Source organism: Mizuhopecten yessoensis, unplaced genomic scaffold (assembly GCF_002113885.1).
Source record: "Mizuhopecten yessoensis strain PY_sf001 unplaced genomic scaffold, ASM211388v2 scaffold8745, whole genome shotgun sequence".
In the NCBI taxonomy this organism is placed as follows: domain Eukaryota; kingdom Metazoa; phylum Mollusca; class Bivalvia; order Pectinida; family Pectinidae; genus Mizuhopecten; species Mizuhopecten yessoensis.
Window position 1 is genome coordinate 984,248 of NW_018407700.1, and position 22,153 is coordinate 1,006,400.

The window sequence follows — 22,153 nt, forward strand, 5'->3', positions numbered from 1 at the left end:
AAGTACAGGTTTAGTTTAGTTGGTTTGGTTTACATGTAATTTTGCTTAACGTCCTATTAATAGCTAAGGTCATTTAAGGGCGTGCCTCATTGTGTGAAGTGTATGCGTGCTTGCATGTGTGTGTGTAGGAGACAGTGAATGTTGGTGTGCTTGCCTCTTTGTGATAGTGCGGATATGATGCCGACTTTATAGTGCTATCTCACTGAAATATCATGCCGCAGGCGCCCATGACAGCATTCCGTCCGGTCACATTATACCGACAACGGAATAGCCAGTTGTTGCCATCCCCCCGAATGATGAACGTTAAGCAGTGAATAACAACTACCATTTTTAAGGACTTTGTTTGGTATGTCCCGGCCTGGGGACAGAACCCATTGCCTGCCTAACCTGAGCGAACGCTCAATATTAAGGCCAAAGGTGAGGTGTTGTCAAGCAAAGCGTTAGGAAATAAAAGGGAGTTAGAAATGGAAAGAAAGATAAAGTTCCCAAACATGACACTGGGTGCAGCAGATTTATGTTGGTCGCTTTTGTGCCCCCAAATAGAGGATACCAATGCAAGTCCCAAATTCTGCAGGGGGTTCCCACATTAGTCGCCTCCTACAATACATGCCGTGGGTAACAACAGGTGTATTCTTTTCCCGACCCCCACCTGCAGGGGTGATGAAGTACAGAGTTAACTTACTAGTAAGTAAATGGAGTACACAAAGTGTTGATGGACACTAGGGAATTACACGGTGGCGACACTATGTGATCGACTGGTAACAATGACTATGACGAGGATACCCACGACGAGTGGGGTTGTGTTCTTTTTGTAATTTTTGTAATCTAGTCTGAAACCATGAACTTATGTTGTATTACGTTGTATGTAAACCATTTAAGGAATTGGATTTAAATTAGCGGGTTGCTTGTTTCCTTCTTTTCATAATCTGTTATTTTGGAAACGTATATGTATTGATATTCACTAAATCATTGCCTTATAGCGATAGGACGTAGTCAGAAAATGACCTTGCCGTATGACATTGACCTTTAACCTTGACAAACTGTATCTAATCATTAGCCAAGATACACAGATGTGGCGATCAAGAAGTATACAGTATACATGTACAGTTTATTGTCTGTGAATAAATAATTGAAAATTGACATTTACCTTTGACCTCCAGGAAGTTAGGTGTTTTATAGAATGCTTTGCCAAAATACTTCAAAGCGGTTGCATACCACTTTCACCCACGCAAAAGAAACATAATTTTAACGAAGAAACACTATTTCACATGTTTTATTGTAGTGATCACGAATGTTTGCAGCGCGTGTAAACAATACCACTGAAGTCTCATTGTGTTCATTTCAGTTCCGACAAATACGGCGGTACGACCTTATCGTGAAATGTGTCCTCGTTGTCATGGTGGTGTTACGTGATACGGCCATTACACCACCAGACGAGGCTGACAAATCGTTCTGTACTGCAGGTATCTGTCGGAGCTCAGCCCCAATTTTCTGATAAAGCTTTGAATGTGTGCCCCTCTTTAACCCCTTCCCCGCCGCATCATCTATCACCTACATCACCAGCCTACATATATAATACGCCAGGCCGCAGACGACCGTTGAGTGTGACAATGTATAACAAATGAAGACTGCGTTATCACACAGGAACCTGAAAAAATAAAATGATGTGTCCAAACAAAGCTGCTGTCATATTTCTATGTCACTGTTTATTATCCATCACTTGAAACAATTATTGTAGATCGGTTACAGAATAAACATTGTTTTATAACAGTGCATTTGTAACCTTGCCCTAAGTGTTCAAAACAATTGAAGTATAGAAAGGAACTTGACATACTGTGATATCATCATATATATCCATTACTTCTATAGTAGGCTTCCTTGTTCATGTTGTTGCCAAACATACTTCTGTTGTATAGTTCCTTAGGGAGTTTCTACAACATCAACAAATATTGACCACCTAACCAAAATCACAAATCTAATCAAACACGTCATCTGGTTTCCGACAGTCCTGCAGCCCCTACATGTCGACATCGCTTCACCCTACACCATGAAATATGAAGCCATTGTACCATTCTGGGACGTGGTATATATTGCACTTCTCTACTCATTAGTCGCCTTCAGCAGCTTCAAACCATTCGCCCCGACTCGGTGTTATACATGTATATATATGAAATCTTGATATCATGCCAGTTACAAGTGAGCAATTATCGTTATTATAGAAAACGTGAACTAACAAACACCGTACGTTAGTGAAGAAGCTCTTCAGAAGGGTACTTATTTTAAACTCAGGGTCAAGTGCGTGTTCGCATTATCCGTTGTAACTGTACATGTTGGCACCCCTCCTTGTGGGAACCAAACTGTGGGTGTCATCACCTTGCCAATTTATGTCACCCGCACGGGCTCTATATACGGATGTTTTTTTGTTTTTTTTGGTTACAAGGAGCCTACAAATATTCATTTTGTGCAGTCAGGTTGTTTTGCTTGTTATTAGTTGAATAAGATATAAACAGGAAATTGGATACGGAAAAACGAAGTATGTCCACGAACGGCCCCGCAACAGGAAGACCATCTTAACGAACATATTTCGGGATCCGACTGCAGTTGGTACTTGTGACGACAGGGACTGGATCCACGCACATCTGCGCATCTGACAGACACTAGATGGTATAATCGTCTTTAGTGAAAACTGTCTAATTCAAACTACTACGTTATCAAAACAGTTCAAGATTTAAAATATTTGCTAAAACTGCGTTTAAATTCAATCCGTAATTAGAAAAAAGAAAACATAAAAAAATCCGTATAAAAATGTAATCAATTTAGAGATGTATGTTTTTGGTATCGCTGAGTCATCGGGTGTAATGTTTGTAGATTGATCAGTACATGTGCACGCTGTATATTATATGTGAAGTCGAGGTTATATAAACAACCGGATGTGAAATCAAATTAAGAACAAATAGTTCTGCTAGCAATTTCGATCGTCAAGAGTATTTTACGTTTAACTGGAAGTTTGTGTTGTGTATTTGTACTTGAGTAAAGCATTATCATGTAAGATTTATTACTTCCTGAAATAATTATTTCTGGATAAACAGGAAATACCTTCTTGCATGTACATACGTGTTTGTCACTTTCAGTTGTATAATACAAACAAAATGCCAGCTACACTGTACCATTAAATTACCAATAAATTGCTTCTCGGCACAAGAAGCCGTCGTTAACCTCAATGATTCAGCCTAGTTAGCAGCGTCATTGATGTTTATGGGGACATTGAATGTGTCACTTGACAGTTGACAGCTGAAGCTGTGACAGGAGAACGTGTCCTAGCTGAGGCTCTGACAGGAGAACGTGTCCTAGCTGAAGCTGGGACAGGAGAACGGGTCCTAGCTGAAGATGTGACAGGAGAACGTGTCCTAGCTGAAGCTGGGACAGGAGAACGGGTCCTAGCTGAAGATGTGACAGGAGAACGTGTCCTAGCTGAAGCTATGACAGGAGAACGTGTCCTAGCTGAAGCTATGACAGGAGAACGTGTCCTAGCTGAAGCTCTGACAGGAGAACGTGTCCTAGCTGACGCTATGCCAGAAGAACGTGTCCTAGCTGAAGCTGTGACAGGAGAACATGTCTTAGCTGAAGCTGTGACAGGAGAACGTGTCCTGGCTGAAGCTCTGATAGGAGAACGTGTCCTAATGGAAGCTGTGACAGGAGAACGCGTCCTAGCTGAAGCTGTGACAGGAGAACGTTTCCTAGCTGAACCTGTGACAGGATAACGTGTCCTAGCTGAAGCTGTGACAGGAGAACGTGTCCTAGGTAATAAACGGTAGCTTTCAAAACACGACCCTCAATAAACACCACATCTTACTACAACAGACAGTGATCCGCACAGAAATTGGTTGGATTGAGCATACGAACGTTTTTTTCTTTAGAATGTTCTTTTTTTCTGGTTAAAACAATGGAGCACTACATGTATATATTTGGATGCTCTAAAATTCTCGTTTCTTTAATTTCATTAGTATCCGTCAAAATGTGGTCATCGTTCCAGCGAACAAGATTTATACTGCGCATGTGCAGGATTTAAGCAAAGAGAAATGTCGAAAAATGCAATACTTCTCATTTGCGATATTTGAGATTCTGCACACTGTTTTATATAACATTGACATGTTATATAGAGAACATCATTAAGGACCTTTTTACTGGTAATATTGAGCCGTGTGCGTGCGAATCGTGATGTTAAGACTATAAACACGGTTTAAATGACACGAGTAAGCTGACCTTGACCCTCCCTGAGTCACGACTGCTCCGGGGAGGGAAACAGGAGACAAGGAACCGGATAGAGGTGGGAGGGGGACAGAGGGAGGGGGTGACAAATCGAAACGTCAAGTACGCTAATTAAAATGCCACAAAGACATTACGTATAGAACATTTGTAAATTAGTGTACAATTAACACGTGCTGCAATCAAAATAGCATGAACAACCATATTTTCCGAAAATACCAACAACATTCGGTATTTTCGATGTACAAAGATAATCCATTTAATTCCCCGCTGCGTTATGAAACATTTACATTATTGTGATCAACAGTTATTGATCTTTCTGAAAACGAAAGAAACTCCAAACCTTAATATTGCCACAACAGAGCATAACGATGCCTCTAAATACAATGAGACGTCGGAATTTGTTTTAGCCGCACATGAATATTCATGAAGTCATCCAAACATTCTAATCACAAGGATGCCTGTCTCCCGATTTTAAAAAAAGGTCTCTATAACTAACACTAAAAAGAATACATGGGAACTATGAAATACCAGCTTAATAAGCGTGAATATTAAACGTCAACAAGAGATCGGTAACATTGGTTAAAACGCACATCTTACAAACAGAAGTGTGACGAATTCCACAATAGTTCCCACGTTATATAAATACAGTTTACCGACCTACACAAAAATAGCATCGGTGATAAAGACCGTTCTTGATTAATAAAAACAGGAAATCAAATTTCATTTGGACGGTTTTAACAACTGATCCCTCTTAAACGTTTTTTCCTTTTGAATATATCATATTCCATCGTTAACAGTTTGCATTACATTGGTTTTTTTCTCCATGTAAAATGTACACAAAGCATGCATGCTATTTTGAAGAAAGTCATTTAAGACCACAGTGGAAGTTTAATCACGGCTTCTATGAATAGTGTGGGAATGCCAGATTGTCACATGTTATCGTTTGGGCGGTTCCACTGTTGGAAACACTTGTTCAGATTACAAAACAAAAATTATGATATATTCAATTCGAGATAACAAAAATTATTCAGGTCCAAATAGTATAATAAAAATGTTATATTTGAATTTTACAAACACATGTTGAATAACTGGATACTGGAGTCTCTGAGTTAAGGAATTTGCTATTGTAAATATTGGACCATGTATAGGTTTGTTGGGAGTGTTAGACACCGTTTACAGTCAATGATAAACTCGACCCCACGTACAACGATATCTAGAATGGGCTTGAAGGTACAACATAGCAAGGTTATCAGGAATGAGCATTTACATGGACAATTTGAACAGAGGAAGTAGCCGGAGTGTGTAACTAGTATGTGCCAGGCAGAAATATTATACATTACTATACATTTCTATATTGGTGTACATGTATATGATAAGGAATGATATATGATATTCTTGTGATTTCCCTGCACTTTCAAACTGTTTCTTCTTTTCTTTTTCTGAATTCCAAATCCGTTTTGTGGTATAAAAATGTACATATATGTCTTTTGTTGCTATCACATTGTTGTAGTACAATTGTTGAGGAGAGGGCTTATATAAGTTGTCATAACATGTGCCCAACCTCTTGCTCGAATTTAGAAGCTATAAAATATGTTTAAACAAAAACCGTACTTATACATGTAGCAGGTAAAGATGTGACACACGTTTGAAGCTCTCCTATCAAAAATAAAGCCGAGACAGGTAACTTAATTTATAATATAAAAATATATCTAAAATACTAACAAATTGTAGAAAAATACTGTACGTAGCTCAGAGTCATAACCTCATCTGAAAAAAATCCAACCATATCGTCACTAAAATAAATCATCTTCCTGATTTGGCACCGACAAACTTCAACTACACGTAAGCTATAGCATCGCTATCGTACTTTGGTAATTCACTTTCTAACTAGATTTGCCCAGACGACCCTGACTTTGAAGCATTTTTTTTAACTGGATTAGCCCTGATGAGCCTATGAATTTGAAAGAAGCTTACAAGATGAATTGATAGTGCAATTGTGTGTCATTATCTACTAAATGGCGCCACGAGAATGTCGTAACACAACACCACATCACAGTGTCGACACGATTTCACTGTTTTAATTTGGTAACTGATTTTAAAAAAAGTGAAAACAAAGAACTCATATTTGAGCAGAGCTGATTACAATATAATCCTTTAAAGTGCTATTACGGTTTTAATGGGCGTCTGTCAATTAGCCAGATTAGCATGCTAATAGCACGTGTATGTCGGAGTGTACGAGAGGTTCCTAGTGAAGTACATTCTAGCAGTCTCAGAGTGACACTTAACAGCAAAATCACGGAGAAACAGCTCTATTTCCCTGTCCTAACCTGGGGTTTGTATGAAACCCTGTACAAGCTTGCTTGCTCGTATTCTTCCTTATGGGATCCGCGTGGCTTTCATTTATACGCGTCACACGTCTGATACAAAGTGGCATCACTAATATCCCTACGTCAGACACCACATACAGGTACAAAGCATTGGAATCACTGAGACTCATATTTTTTTCCATCTTGAAGTGCTCTTCCCATTTCATCAAAGAAGCTCTTTTTACCCCAGAAGTTGCTTTAAAGCCCTAATATATGGTCGCATGTAGACGGGGCTACAGATCGTTCAAGGAGCCTTCCATCCTGATCGTACACTCCTTTGTGCCAATGGCGACACGGCATTGTCCAGACTCGCGCAGCCGTGTCATCTTCAAGATGCACTACCATCGGGTTACGTTTAGATATGTATGATATGCGTGGAAAGGCTGGGAGACCATTCCGTCGGCTGACATCACGACAATGCCATCACTGTGCCACAGACAGCAGGATGATGTAACAATATCAATCAGGCTCTACATACTCAACTGTATGCATAAATGATTTTCAACATGCATCTCGATGGCCATCGAACACGGTTTTTATCGTTGCCATGACAAATTTGTCCGACGCAGAATCGTTGAAAATATTTTGTTGAAAAGTAATTTCGTAAGAGGGACGATACACATTTTCAGTATCGGTAAAGACACCTGTATTTTGATAATCGCTGTATCTGGTTTTTTATTTGAACGTATTTTATTCGTCCAGAAAAGGATTAGGAAGGCGGCAAAGCCTATGTAATCTTGATATTTATACGCTAAACAGTCTGATTGCTTCATATTTAGGAACCAACATTGTCTCGCTCATTGATCATCGCGAAATCTGATTACACGTTAAAATTTCACAAGAACAATTTTATTAACTTCCTGTTCGATTTCCGGTTGCTCGAATTCTGTTCTGACGTTCTGTTTAATAAAATGACCAATGAGAAATGGTAAATTCGTGTTTGGTATGTTATTGATGATATTTAAATGTAGATATATACGTACAGTCAAATCTACTATCAAATAATATAGTTTGAGCGTGTGAAACATGTGGAAACTTTCCAAAAAGTGTTAACGTGTTCCGAACGGCTAATCTTGGATTTCGAAAACGTAAGCCTATTATCTTCCTTAGAAAATGATATTTGTACTTGGTTCAAAAACATCTGTCTCTAGGCGACATTTGTAGACAAAGTAACGGACGTACAGATGACAGTAAAATGTGATGTGCTATGATGTACTGCGATCCAAACAGTTGATCATGAGAAATGTAATCGTTCAAATCAACAAACTGGTTTAAGTCTCCTCACTATATTGTATAAACTCCTGCATTTCATGCAAGGATGTAACTGAAAGATGTGAACACCAGACCGACACATCCGGACGGTTAAATCAGAAGTGTAGAAATCGCGTGCGCACGTGCATGTTCACGCTACAAAGGAAGGACTTTTCGTCCACGACTAAAACAGGCAGTAAATGCATTTGATTCAAGTGCACCACTTGATGGCAGGCTGCACCTTTCACATAGTAATACGTGGGTAACATGAATTCACTAGTAACCACACAGCTGTGTAGGGGGAGTATGCAGTGGTTTGAAATACTACATAACGTGAAAAAAACATATCGATGATTCATGAAGTAAAAGGTTCTACCCAATGGTTCCATGCCAAACTAAACGTATGTACAAGACCACTACCAAACGGCAACCATCGAAACAAACCAAAGAACGAATAACACATGTCACTTTACAACGACCCATTGGCCCCTGAAACATTTTTATACTTTTATACAGTTATTTCCTGTTTTTATTTCCCCCTTTTTTACGTGCAGTCAACCTGCCGTAACGGTTTTTTCCCTTGCATACATGTACATCCTCATTGCTTTACTCTCCCACCCAACACACTATTTAGAACCCTTCGCTACAATGTTACGTAGCAATCACGGATAACATATCTAACAATAACAGGAAGTAGATTTAGAAGTGAAAGGTCACCCAAATTCGCCAAATACTTATCTGGTTCTGTAATGGCTACTATAAGTAAGTACCGCCCTGGGCGAAGTTCTTATCGGGACTGAGAAAATGGTGTCCAGGAAAGACGTTGGGATTAGGCCACGGCTTTGGTGGCATTGGTTGGATCTAACCTTCGACACATCATGCATGACCTTCTCTTAAAAACTGACACCGTAACATCAAATCTTGGCAATAATTGAGAACGACAGTGTCCAACACCGCTCTAACTTTTAACGAGTCTTGGCATAATGGCGTCGCATCCATTTTGTGTCAAAATTGTCTAGAATACAACCATCCAAGACGGGACAGAGATGTCGACCAAGGCGGTAAGGTGGCACTGACTGTCAGGTTAGTCGTGAAACCCATAAAGTAGAAAAATGGGCAGACACATCTCATATGATATCTCTTACATACACATCTAGGCCCCCGCCAGCTGATGGTGACTTCCAAGAATGCACAGGTTGGTTTCCGTATCGGACCCCTCTAGCTCCTACTCCAGCCCAATGGGTTAGTACTGATAACACATAGTGTGAATGGACTAGTCTGTCAGGCATAACTATGATACTTTACTCAATTCTGATCCGCTAACCATTGTCAAATCAAAGACTGGACATGATACGAAAGTTCAATAGGGTCAGTTATTCCTTGTAACCCTGCAGTAAAGATACACGAAGTGTGATTCAAATCAAAATTTATAGTAATAAGTTACAATAGTTTTTCATTCGCAATTGTACCGTTACCTTAGGAACCTCACCTAAACAATGCTAGTTCATTAAATACTGGTACGATTTGATAATCATTGTTGTTTCAATGTTAACATTTACTTACGCTAAGCATTATTTACCGTTTGTAACAAAAGGTTAAGCACAGCTTTATCGTAACAATTAACACTACTGTGTTTTATTTATCATTCATCAATCATTACAAGACTATGTGTAACAGTGCGCATGACATTTCGAGACTGACAGTTCCGGTTAGAAGTCACGTGTCGGACTTATCTGATACCGCCCACTTCTCCCCTCGCTGTACGTGTACCACTCCGAAATGTCAAAAGCATCTCTTGAGAACTTAGAGTCTGCTTATACAACTGTGCTGTGCCGTATCAGATGGAACGGCCTGTCGCGATACGTATCATGGAAAGTCACTTATCTTTCTCTAAAGCGCACACGTCACGTCACGAGACATGAAACAACCAGTTTCGTTTAAACGCTTGCGTAATCATATTCATTCACTTTCATCTTTCATTTACCGCGGTGGTCGGTGCTATTTGCCTGCGTCCTTGCTCGTTCTTTCGTTCAATCTTCATCATGGTCCATCGATACTCGATATATTTCATTGTTAATACAATCGGGCCTTTCAAGTTGATATATACCGCCACACCAAGCAAGGCGAGAATCCCCCTGGTGATTGATTCTGGCCTGTAGTCATATCGACATAGAAACGAACGCCGAAAGACTGGTCTACTTCAGACATGTTGACGCACTATAGAAAATAGCGCTGTTCATTACTTACTTAATGTTATCGAAATATCAAATTACCCAGAAGTTCTCAAGATTAGCTGTTGTCGATACACAGGACAAAACGTGTACGGATATTTAAGACCTCTTATAACTTCAAAAGTGTGCAAAAACGGCAAGAAGCGATGCTTGAACGGAGTAGCTGGTGAGTCAACGAACACGGAGCGAACCAAACTTGTAGCACTAGGTTTTCACTGAAACCTCTAACTCCGTTATCCTGCGGAAATAGCTTTTTTTGTTTTATCCATGAAAGAGACATATTATGTTAACATGTTCTGGTGTGTTTACTTTCACTTTGAAGTGTGATTGTTTAGTTTCGTGACTTTAAATGACCGTCTGAGAATCTACAGATTACGCCATTACCAACAAATGTACAAAAACACGCGCGGCCTGTATCATAGATAACACCTATGACCGTGCACATCCACATTACTGTCATCAGTATTCACCGTAATCAATGGCCGTATACATGTTGTCGTCTGTAAATACATCAAGATAGCGTTAATTATTACACATAACACAGAATTTTGTTATGACGCCATTTTTATGTTTCTCAATGTGGCGCTTGACAGTCAAGTGTAAATAGTACAGTTGTTAGCATTAAATTAACCGTTCAAGTGACTGAGATAGTTGAACTGCTGTTACTTTTTAATGTAGATACCGTTGACACACAAGATGAATAGTAATAAACACAGAAAACTTTTAATTTGATGAGTTGTGTCTACCATTGTAGATTGAGTGGACAAACAATATGTAGATGATCGTAGCGACCGATTCAGTTCAAAATATTACAGATTGCACTTCAAACTCCTGTTTGTACGGCAGCACTAAACTACATCTGTGTCGCTTGATGATATGTTAATACCGTTGTTCTTTATAAAAGCAATACACACGTAATTGTTCCTGTACGTAAAGAACGTACCTACATGACTACTTAATTACTGTTCACAATACATCCATCAAAATACCTTCAACACGTCAAAATATACCAATACTGTAACTTGTCTACTCAAAGAAAAAGCTTTCAAAACACTAAATGAATATGTTCTTTTTATCTAAACCATCTTTTTATCAGATGTTGGCCATCTGTTCCAGACTACGGCCCTGTCTCCTGTAATGGTGGCTACTATCCTGATTGTTTTACACATCTGTGTTCATCAGCATCTCCACCAGGTGGCGTTAATTATAAGCTAGTGCAGAGCGACCTCTATTGCAGATATATTTATTTATTCTAAAATTAGTAGGTTTTGCAACACGATAGTTGCTTTTAAATAAATAATTGTTTGAAAAGAAATATTCTGTTTATAAGAAACAATAGTTTGACAAGTTTGCATTTGCTGTAATAGTGTGTACACAACTCCGTGTACTTTTAACTGAAGTTGATACGGTTATAACCTATTTCTATTCGTATATGATTGTATTATTCTCGTTTGCTATTTCTGTGAAGGGTTAGTATTTTAACCTGTGTCTATGGTATGTACATGTAACTTGTTTATGTTATTGTGTTAACAGCAGCGTTATAACCCTTGTCTATTGTAAATTACGTGCTGAGCTAAACCTGCGTAACATACCGTCTATTGTTATACAGATGGTAACTAAACACTCTCCTGTGCAAAATTCTGTGGGAAAATATTAATGTATGTCAAAAACACAACACAAATACAACACACGGTGTAAATGAGCAATGTACACTTCGTAAATTCGTGTCGTCTAAATATTTATCAGCAATTTAAAATAAGTCCGTTCAATATACTCATTGAGTATTTAATCCATACTTAGTATGAGATATAACTACTCCGACTTTTCGAAACAAACACTACATAACAATTTTACAAAGTACAGATGTATCTATAAGTGACAATAGCCGAGGTGCTCCGAATAGACCATGCTGTGAATACACACATATCTTACACAGTACTCATCTACTGTGGCGTCATAATATGAACGATAATAGATCATTGTGACGGTAATTAAATGAAATAAACATCGTGACGTTCAAGACATGATGATGGCCACAGATGTTGAACTGATAGTATATGATTATTTGTAATGGTAGAGTTACATGGTAAAGTTTACATGGTGACATGTACGTTACATGGTAAAGTTTACATGGTGACATGTACGTTACATGGTAAAGTTTCGTGGTAAGTTAACATGTTCACCAACAACAAGAATATTTGCCGTAATGATTAACTAAATGTATCGTCATAAATTACAACGCCTACTAGTTTATAACATTATTTACGGTTTTGAGTGTAAACATATAAATAATCTAATTTCTTATATCTTTTTACACTCTATCAGATTAATGCCACGATGGTGATACTTTGTTTTACCGCCATGTGTCCGTTGTTATTCAATATGGTGCTAATACGTTTGCCTGTCAAGCTCCATTACCATGTGTTAAGCTACAACACCTTTGTAAGTAATACCAATATAAGGAGTCACGCAATACAGAAAACGTACAGTTGATAAAGCATTGTTAGCTTGACATGAGAAATCGTAAACGTGAGATCTGGTGAAAATACTGAAACCAGCAATAAACGAATAAACTGCCCCACTAATGAAGGTCGTTATTTTAATCAGGGTATTATGCAGGTCATGAGAAACCCACATACTAACATTGTTCTTGACAGAAAGTTATTTTGTACTTCAAAATTTCGAGAAATAGGAGTCTGAGTATTGATGTGTGTGATAGGGAAACAGCTTGGGACAGAGTACCCCAATTGTAGTTTGGAGAATTGGCAGTTTGACTGCCAGTTGACAGAATACTTAGAGCTTGTGAACTACACATACATACCATAAGCCCATTACTACCGTATCAGTGTTTCACACAAAGATTCTGTGGTAGATCTTCCGACCTCAAAATTGAGCATACAGCAGAAATCATCCTTGAAATCTTTCTATTGTGTGTGGGTTTTTTTAATTGTTTTTCTTTTAGAGCTACAAGGTACGAAACTATAGTTTTAAGAATCCTTATGTCAAGCTGACCGAAATACTCTAGTGTACATTGTAACGCCAGGCCCCTTATATACCACGTAACAAGTACGGTAGTAAGCGTTGAACACCTTGATGGTTTTATTAAGTGTTAAAAGTTCGGCCCTGTAGGCTAACAAGTACAATTTCACGGTAACTAAAGCGAGGCCTTTGTGTAAAATTGATATGATATTTTAATGGGAAAAGTATGTGGTATTTGATTATGCTTCATAACTTTCCATTACGCAACGGCCATTCGCTCTCTGTAATCGCTCTTTTTCTTCTTCTTTTTTTATACTTTATTCCATTTATATTCGATTGTTATCATATTCAAAGAAGATTCGGGGAGTCATATCTCATTTTTTTTATCAATTTCCTGTTTTTTGTCCGTTTTACATTCAATGTACATTGTGCTCAAGTTAAGCAATACCCAGTAGATTGACATCTAGATTTTACATTATTTTTTTTTTCTCATGTGACCTCCTTATAAACCTCGTAGCATACATACGGACGTGCACTTCAATGTTCTTGTTACAAGGAAGAGTATAATATGTGCAGAAAATGGTCATATATCTGTTCCGTTATATAGACCTAAGTAATATACAGACCCGAGGATATAAACTGACCGTATGCTGAATTCAATGTTGACTGTAATTGTATGCGTGTTACTATTATACAGAGTGGATTGTCTTACTAAGTATATTTGTAAGCCGAGTAACCTAAAAGGTTAAGTGACCTCTTATACACGCAGTATGTCTTAAGAGTAATGTATAATAATGAAATACAAATAAATCTTTGAAAAAATCGAGTTCGATTGGTTTTTAATCAAGTTATTTCAATTTGAAAATGCAGCCAACAAACTCCCCATTCAAAGTGAATCAACCAGAGTAGAAATCTATGCGGCAATAATGGTATGCCCCAATATTGCAGAACAGTCTCAAGCAGTATATAACTGTTTGATTTATCTTAGGAACTCCTAACTTTACTATCATTTATATGCCGTAGTCAATGCCGTGCTTTACACTATAGAAGCTTTTGTGTTATATTTACGTCTGTAAGCTGTAGCTTTCCCTGTTACGGTATCTCAAGCATCCCATTTAAGATTGAATACCTGTGCATTCCATCCATATAGCATACCTGTATTTCTTTTCATTCAGCAGGTGTGATAACAAGTTTACTCAGACAGGACCCCTGCAGGATAAGGTTTACCTGTATTTCTTACACTTAGCAGGTGGTTAGTGATTATATACATCAGAATACATTTGCTTTCTGATCACAATAATTTAAATCCTTTAATGGAAAACTAAGCAAGTTTTATAAGATATAAGATATGTTGACGTTTTCAACGGTTATTATTTCAGAACGATTTGACAACTTAGAGAATACAACACTCTTCAATGGTATCTCGGTAACGATGACTCTTATCATGTCAAACGAGTTGAGAATTGTTAAAGATACATTCAGACATATTCGCTGTGTGACAATTCAAATAAAATTAGAGAAATCGTTGTTTCCACTCAAGCCGTTTCTTTTTATATTGATAAATTTATAAACTAACAAGACTTCAAAACAAATGTTGATAAACTTTCAAGTTTTAAACAAGCTTCTGTAGAAAACCTTACGCCTGGGCCGCAATATGAGGCATGTGTTTATCAGTCTAGTTGTATAGTATCTGGCGGATTGAAGCCAGTCCGACAACAGTTATCTTTATAATGAAACGTGCTGCCAGGTTTTCTTTTGTACGCGGGACTTGACCCGATCCAACTTTAGGCCGTGACCCCAAAATGGGTGTACAAATTCCGGATAAGGTCCGGAGACGAGGAGGAGTTCCACGTAGCAACGCAGGTGTTCCAGAGGAATGTTCTAGCTCTCAGTTCTTAACCTACAGTAGCGATACAGAGACCTATTTCACTTGTAGAAGTTTTTATTTGAACAAGAACGTCGAGATATAATACTGAGTCACTCTCTACTTCCGTAGTTCTACCCATTCATACGTAACACGTCTTTGTTCGCCCATTTAAACTAGATTTTTTTCAAAGTAATTTACGCTCNCCCTCCTGTAGTTACCGTGAAGTTTAATTGATGACTTTCTTCAGCTAGCTTTTTATTTTCACATAACAATTTCGTATTTTATTGTGGTAAAATGTTTTACACGTCAGTAGAAATGATGTTTCTATTTGATGGACTGGAAACCACGCTGGCTACATACTATACCACAGTGACGGGTGTGGTGACATTTATTAAATGACTACACGCTACATGTAACATCACATAACAGATATCATTTTTTACATTTTTGCCGTGGATATGATTTTAGCAATACACATTTGATGTATTACACAACGTTTACGTACGTTCGGACCCCCACGACACGCTTCGGCTGTTATACATGATGACAGAGTACGGCTGTGGTAAAAAATCAACTTTTACAGTAATTAGCATCATGCAGTGGACGAAACAATCCAACATTCAATGTTCTCGTTATTTCTCTTGTTCGACAGAGGATGTCACGAAGTATTTCGTGTCCTTAATCACCCTCAATGGGATTATATTCTGAGGAACCTATTGCGAATACACGTGTCTAAACGGTCAGTAAATGTACATTTTATTGTACTGGTAAGTAGGTCAAGTAATTCAATGTTTTAACGTAAAAAGTGGGGACAGCCGTCGTTTTCACTGCTGTCTGTAATGTTGGATTTGGGGAAATCTTGCTAAACATTTATGTCTTGAAAATAAAACGCTGCCTCTCCTTGTTTCATTTATTGATCGGACCATTTTTAGCAGTTATTTCCCCTGATCGACCCATCACGATAATAAGATTAGCTGTTATCTCCCCTCATAAGGACTACCATAATTCACTAAGATCAGTTATCTCCCTTCGTAAGGACCAACACGTAAACAGAGACAGGGTGGGGTTTTGTTATTGTGATATCAGCCACATTATTCAGTAGGATTTCTCCCTTAGTTCATTACATGGCTTTCAAATATCGGGACAGTAGCGGATCCAGAGGGGCTTCATACATGTAACCCACACTCTCCCTTCACCCAGGGCCCCAACGAACATTTGGAAATCTCGATCCTTTACTGGTTTAAACAGTCTCCATTCGTTTGCTCACTCTGACACTGATGGTTTTTGAATTCGGATGTCTACTATGAGATCAGACTTTGTGATCATGAAAAGAGAATCCTAAAGTGCTTAGTATTCTAACCGGAAATCAATACCAATTAGGGTGCAGTTACGTGCTATCAATAATGCAATAACGATATAACCACGCGTACGTGACCAGGCAGAGGAAACTGGGATTACGGAATAAAAAATATTGAAATAATGCGGACTAGTAAAGTCCAGGGAACCGAAAAGACGATATCTCTGCTACCCCATACCCTATAATATATTTATAGGTTAGGCTATGACTGGCCACGGTTACCTTAACATTTACGACCAATAAACGAATAACATGGTAATGTTACAAGCAATAAAACCGTTATAAATCGCCAATATATACTTAGCCTACACACACCACTAATCACCTTATAATTGGGACATCGTGCTCAGCCCATACACACCAGGAAATACTGCAGTATTGAGAACCCAGCAATACTCGAACTTTATACATATATAAACAAAATCCACTTAAATATGACAAATGCCGATACTCAAATTCTCCAGTTTGTATATTTTGTTGGTATATTCAAACTTATAACGAAAGGAAACTTTGAAATTCACAGAAGTGTAAACATCATATACTTTAACCTAACAATGCTTTATACTTCAATTTTTGAATATATATCAGTTTCTTCTTGTTCCAGAGAAATGCTATTTCTATAGTGATCGATGTATATTTCATTAATTCATTTCACATGGTAATGGGGCAATGTATACATCGCACCTGCCTGGCACAGTACCTACACAATATTACTGTTAGGTGAATCAAGGTAGGGTTTGTTTTCATCATATACGGATGTGATTCACCGTCCAACCGCGACTGTTACAAGTCTGATTCAAACTATGAGTGTAATAAACAGCATGGGACGTCGTCACATTGATAGTGTCGCTTATGTCGTGTCAAATCCATATATTTCTTCACAAAATAATTTAATGACTCGTGTGGTTTAAAGTTGACAACAGTTGTACTGAGGTCATGGCGTAAGATACAAATAGCCTAGTGTGTAATAGCACTTTGTCATTGATAGTGTTCTTAATGGCAAAACTGTGAAGTATTTTAATACCTATATATCGACACAAAGGATTGTTTTTCACATGTATACTTCAGATATATTCTTTGAATGCGGTTTGCACAGTCTCATAATTGGTTAAATGAAAAGGGATTCTTGTCAACTTTTCACGTTTCAGTACTTGTTGTTAGCGTGTTTATAGTATAAACTTTTCACGCGTCATTTACAATGTGTCGGTGTCATATTTGGGACAAAAATAATCAGTGCAACATACAATTAGACCCTAGGATACGTATCTGTCCCAACCACGCGCCAAGCCCCTCTGAGCGTGCACAATTGAAAGCGTAAATAGTACATTAATAACTAAACAATTTTCTGCACTGGTGGTGTGAAACGGAAGGAATCAAGACGAAATACCCATTAAACTGTTGTTGTGATGTTGTTTATATAACGTATCAGACAGTCTGACGGTGGCACCTTAGTCCTGTCAGATTGTTCACAGAGGGGTCAACAGGTGCATATTCTCCGAAGGAAATGTTACGTATTCTCCCAATAAGTTCTTACACTGGTCAAAGTCAGATACATGTTTGTCTCATGTACACCAATAAAAACTGTATACACGTCTCATGTACACCAGACACTGTACAGTGATACACGTCTCCTGTATATCAGACACTGTATAGTGAATATACGTCTCATGTACACCAGACACTGTATAGTGTATACACGTCTTATGTACACCAAACACTGTATAGTGTATACACGTCTCCTGTACACCAGACACTGTATAGTGTATACACGTCTCATGTACACCAGATACTGTATAGTGTATACACACTGTATAGTGTATACACGTCTCCTGTGCACCAGACTCTGTATAGTGTATACACGTCTCCAGTACCCCAGACACTGTATAGTGTATACACGTCTCCTGTACACCAGACACTCTACAGTGTATACACGTCTCCTGTACACCAGATACTGTATAGTGTATACACGTCTCCAGTATATCAGACACTGTATAGTGTATACACGTCTCGTGTACACCAGATACTGTATAGTGTATACACGTCTCCTGCGCACCAGATACTGTATAGTGTATACACGTCTCCTGTACCCCAGACACTGTATAGTGTATACACGTCTCGTGTACACCAGATGCTGTATAGTGTATACACGTCTCCTGCGCGCCAGATACTGTATAGTGTATACACGTCTCCTGTACCCCAGACACTGTATAGTGTATACACGTCTCGTGTACACCAGATACTGTATAGTGTATACACGGCTCCTGCGCACCAGATACTGTATAGGGAATACACGTCTCCTGTACACCAGATACTGTATAGTGTATACACACGTCTCATGTACACCAGACACTGTATAGTGTATACACATGTCTCCTGTAAACCAGACACTGTATAGTGTAAATACGTCTCCTGTACACCAGATACTGTATAGTGTATACACATCACCTGTACACCAGATACTGTATAGTGTATACACATCACCTGTACACCAGATACTGTATAGTGTATATACGTCTCCAGTACACCAGACACTGTACAGTGTATACACGTCTCCTGCGCACCAGATACTGTATAGTGTATACACGTCTCCTGTACACCAGATACTGTATAGTGTATACACACGTCTCATGTACACCAGATACTGTATAGTGTATACATGTCTCCTGTACACCAGATACTGTATAGTGTATATACGTCTCCTGTACACCAGACACTGTATAGTGTATACACGTCTCCTGCACACCAGACACTGTATAGTGTATACACGTTTCCTGTACACCAGACACTGTATAGTGTATACACGTTTCCTGTACACCAGACACTGTATAGTGTATACACGTCTCCTGTACACCAGACACTGTATAGTGTATACACGTCTCCTGTACACCAGACACTGTATAGTGTATACACGTCTCCTGTACACCAGACACTGTATAGTGTATACACGTCTCCTGTACACCAGACACTGTATAGTGTATACACGTCTCCTGTACACCAGACACTGTATAGTGTATACACGTCTCCTGTACACCAGACACTGTATAGTGTATACACGTCTCCTGTACACCAGACACTGTATAGTGTATACACGTCTCCTGTACACCAGACATTGTATAGTGTATACATGTCTCCTGTACACCAGACACTGTACAGTGTATACACGTATCCAGTACACCAGACACTGTATAGTGTATACACGTCTCCAGTATATCAGACACAGTATATAGTGTATACATATCTCCTGCGAATTCCTGTACAAAAAACAGGTTACAGTGTACGCCTTTATAGTATGATGTAAAAAATATTTGAAAATAACTCAATTATGTAAGATTTTTTCTGTTTGTTTTTGTTTTGCGTAATGTTTTAGTCATGAGTCTTAAGAAAGATACTGTAAGAATTTTAGTCAATATTCTGTATACAACCATACGAGGGTCAGCATGTTCCCTGTTGCGCCATCACTTACAACGAGAACACTCCGATACTGCGATCAAAATGTACCATTACTGAAAAAATTTAAATGACATATTTTTTGAAAAACCAATTCATTCACATAATCTTATGTATGTGAGGCACAAAGATCACTTCGTACATTGAAATGATCAATAATCATAAACAAACATTTAAATGTTGATATGTTCAATCGCGTATCTGTTTACCTTGGTTTATGAAGATAAATCCTTGTGCAGTCTATATCCCTGTACTGTACACACGTAGGAATCAACACAGTCATAATCCACCATAGGAACCAGAGCAACACATTCACTTCTCTCCGTGTTCACGCTCAGAGTGAGAGCGATGACTACAATCCTCCGACGATATGTGCCTGTGGCCTGTAGTATACTGCAGACGTCCTGAAACGTCGGTAAACAACAGGTCTCCTATACCGCTGGCTTGTTTACGTACTTCTAGAAAAATATAGAATTCTTATAAATCTGTAAGTGTGTAGAACTATTGTGTTACATTCCTACGTAAACAATGGATAAACAGACGTACCTATAGGGAGAAAATGAAAAATGTAACCGCGCATCCCGCCAAAACACAGCTAAAGGACTCGACACAGATAGGTATGGTTAGCTTGGGATAACATTTTGATAATTTCTATATTAAAAATTATTAAATTTTACGTCTGAAGTTCAGATGAAAATTAGGTTTGTGTGGGATACAAGTCATGATTGAAGTTTTTAAAACCATTATCAATGCAAAGCGAAATAACATAAACTGAGCTAGCTGTGTAATAGGAGAGATTATCCTATTGCTTGTGATGATATTAACGCACATCGTGAAACCTTACAGCAGCGAAGCGTATACAGTTGTTAGAATGCTATAGTGCGCATTATTATGTGTATGGATTCAAACCGAATCACCTGTAAAAACTCACACAATATCCGGATCGCAAATCAATACAGTGGCGTCGAACTGGTTTTGTCATCAATTTAAACACTGATTAAAATAATATAATTTCAATTACCCAATGTCTCTGAAATACCGTATCATTTTGTAATTATTCGTTTATAATGTGATTACCCACAGATAATTAGAAACGTTTAGTGTAATTAATTGACAAGAATAATTGAAAGGGTTATTAAACAATAACTAAATGATGGCTGCCATTGATTTGAGTATTTCCTTTTCGTATATACTTAATTACCATAGCTATCATTTCTTCTGACGTCTGCTCATTGGCTAGATAATAATTTGCGTGTAGAAATCCATTTTAAATCAATTTCGGGAGTCGGTTGAAAATAACGGATGACCTCGCTGTGACACAGATACTGTATAGGTAAGTGAATATGCGCTAGTTTTTATAGTTTCAGTATTTATATACGTGGAAAAGTTCATCCTAATTCCCTCTTGTTTTCAAGTAATGTTCCGTTAACACGCTACAATCCGTTTGACTTGCTTTAGGCTACTCAGAAACGTCTAACCGCTCTCCGTGTACTATACAAGAGAAATGTTATATCAAAGTGTTTTGATAGCATACTTGATACAAGAATAAACAAAAAAATCGTTAGATTTGGTGTAATATTACAAAAGTCTTTCTCGAAAGATCTGTAACCCGCTCTACTAAATCTTGATATCGCTCCAGTCTAGTGTCTCGCACAGCTGCGAGACATTGTGAGATTTGAGTTAGATAATACTGATGGTGGAGCTACGTTCGACACCCTCCAATTAAGTAACCCGAAACCCCGCGATCTCTCGGTGACATTTTCTGCTAGAATCTCGATCTCGTCAGAGTGTTTCCGTCACGGAAAGAATGTCAAATTATGAGCGTGCGTCGTGAATTTTTGTTTGTTTTGGTAATCAAGATCAGGACTCATCTGTCATGGCCGACTGATAAACTTGTTTACAACTTAACCTAGCTATCGTAAAGGTGCCAGTAGTAATTGATTTTGTCAAACGGTAGCGGGATATCTTCAACACTAATTAAAGGCATGCTTCCTTGGGTTTCAAATTTAACTGAGTTAATGAAAGGGGGTCTCTGTGAATTGAACGGTAACGAGCAAGTGTCAAGTGGAGGCAAGGAAGTTCAGATTCAATAGATGTCAAGAAAGATATATCTGTTTAGTGGTACATTTAAGAGTGTCAAAATAACATTTATACTTAATTATATGACATCTGTATTAAATTACAAACGAAAACTTTCATAAACAGTTGAAGATACAAGAAGGCCTGATCACTAGTACCGATACAACAGAAGTGTGATCCCTAGACCTGACACAGCAGAGGTGTGATCCCTAGTACTGACACAGCAGAGGTCTGATCACTAGTACCGATACAGCAGAGGTTTGATCCCTAGTAACGATACAACAGAGGTATGATCCCTAGTACTGAC

The 22,153-nt window shown here is 38.3% G+C and overlaps 1 protein-coding gene across 2 annotated transcripts in view; it reads right to left on the minus strand.

Moving 5' to 3' along the window:
- LOC110456477 overlaps positions 1 to 20,333 on the minus strand; it is a 28,885-nt gene extending 8,552 nt beyond the window's left edge. For both annotated transcript variants that reach the window (XR_002463588.1, XM_021507255.1), the window contains exon 1: positions 19,977 to 20,333. The gene's annotated coding sequence lies outside the window, so the exon portion shown is untranslated. The remainder of the gene's footprint in view (positions 1 to 19,976) is intronic.
- Between the last annotated feature and the right edge of the window lie 1,820 nt (positions 20,334 to 22,153).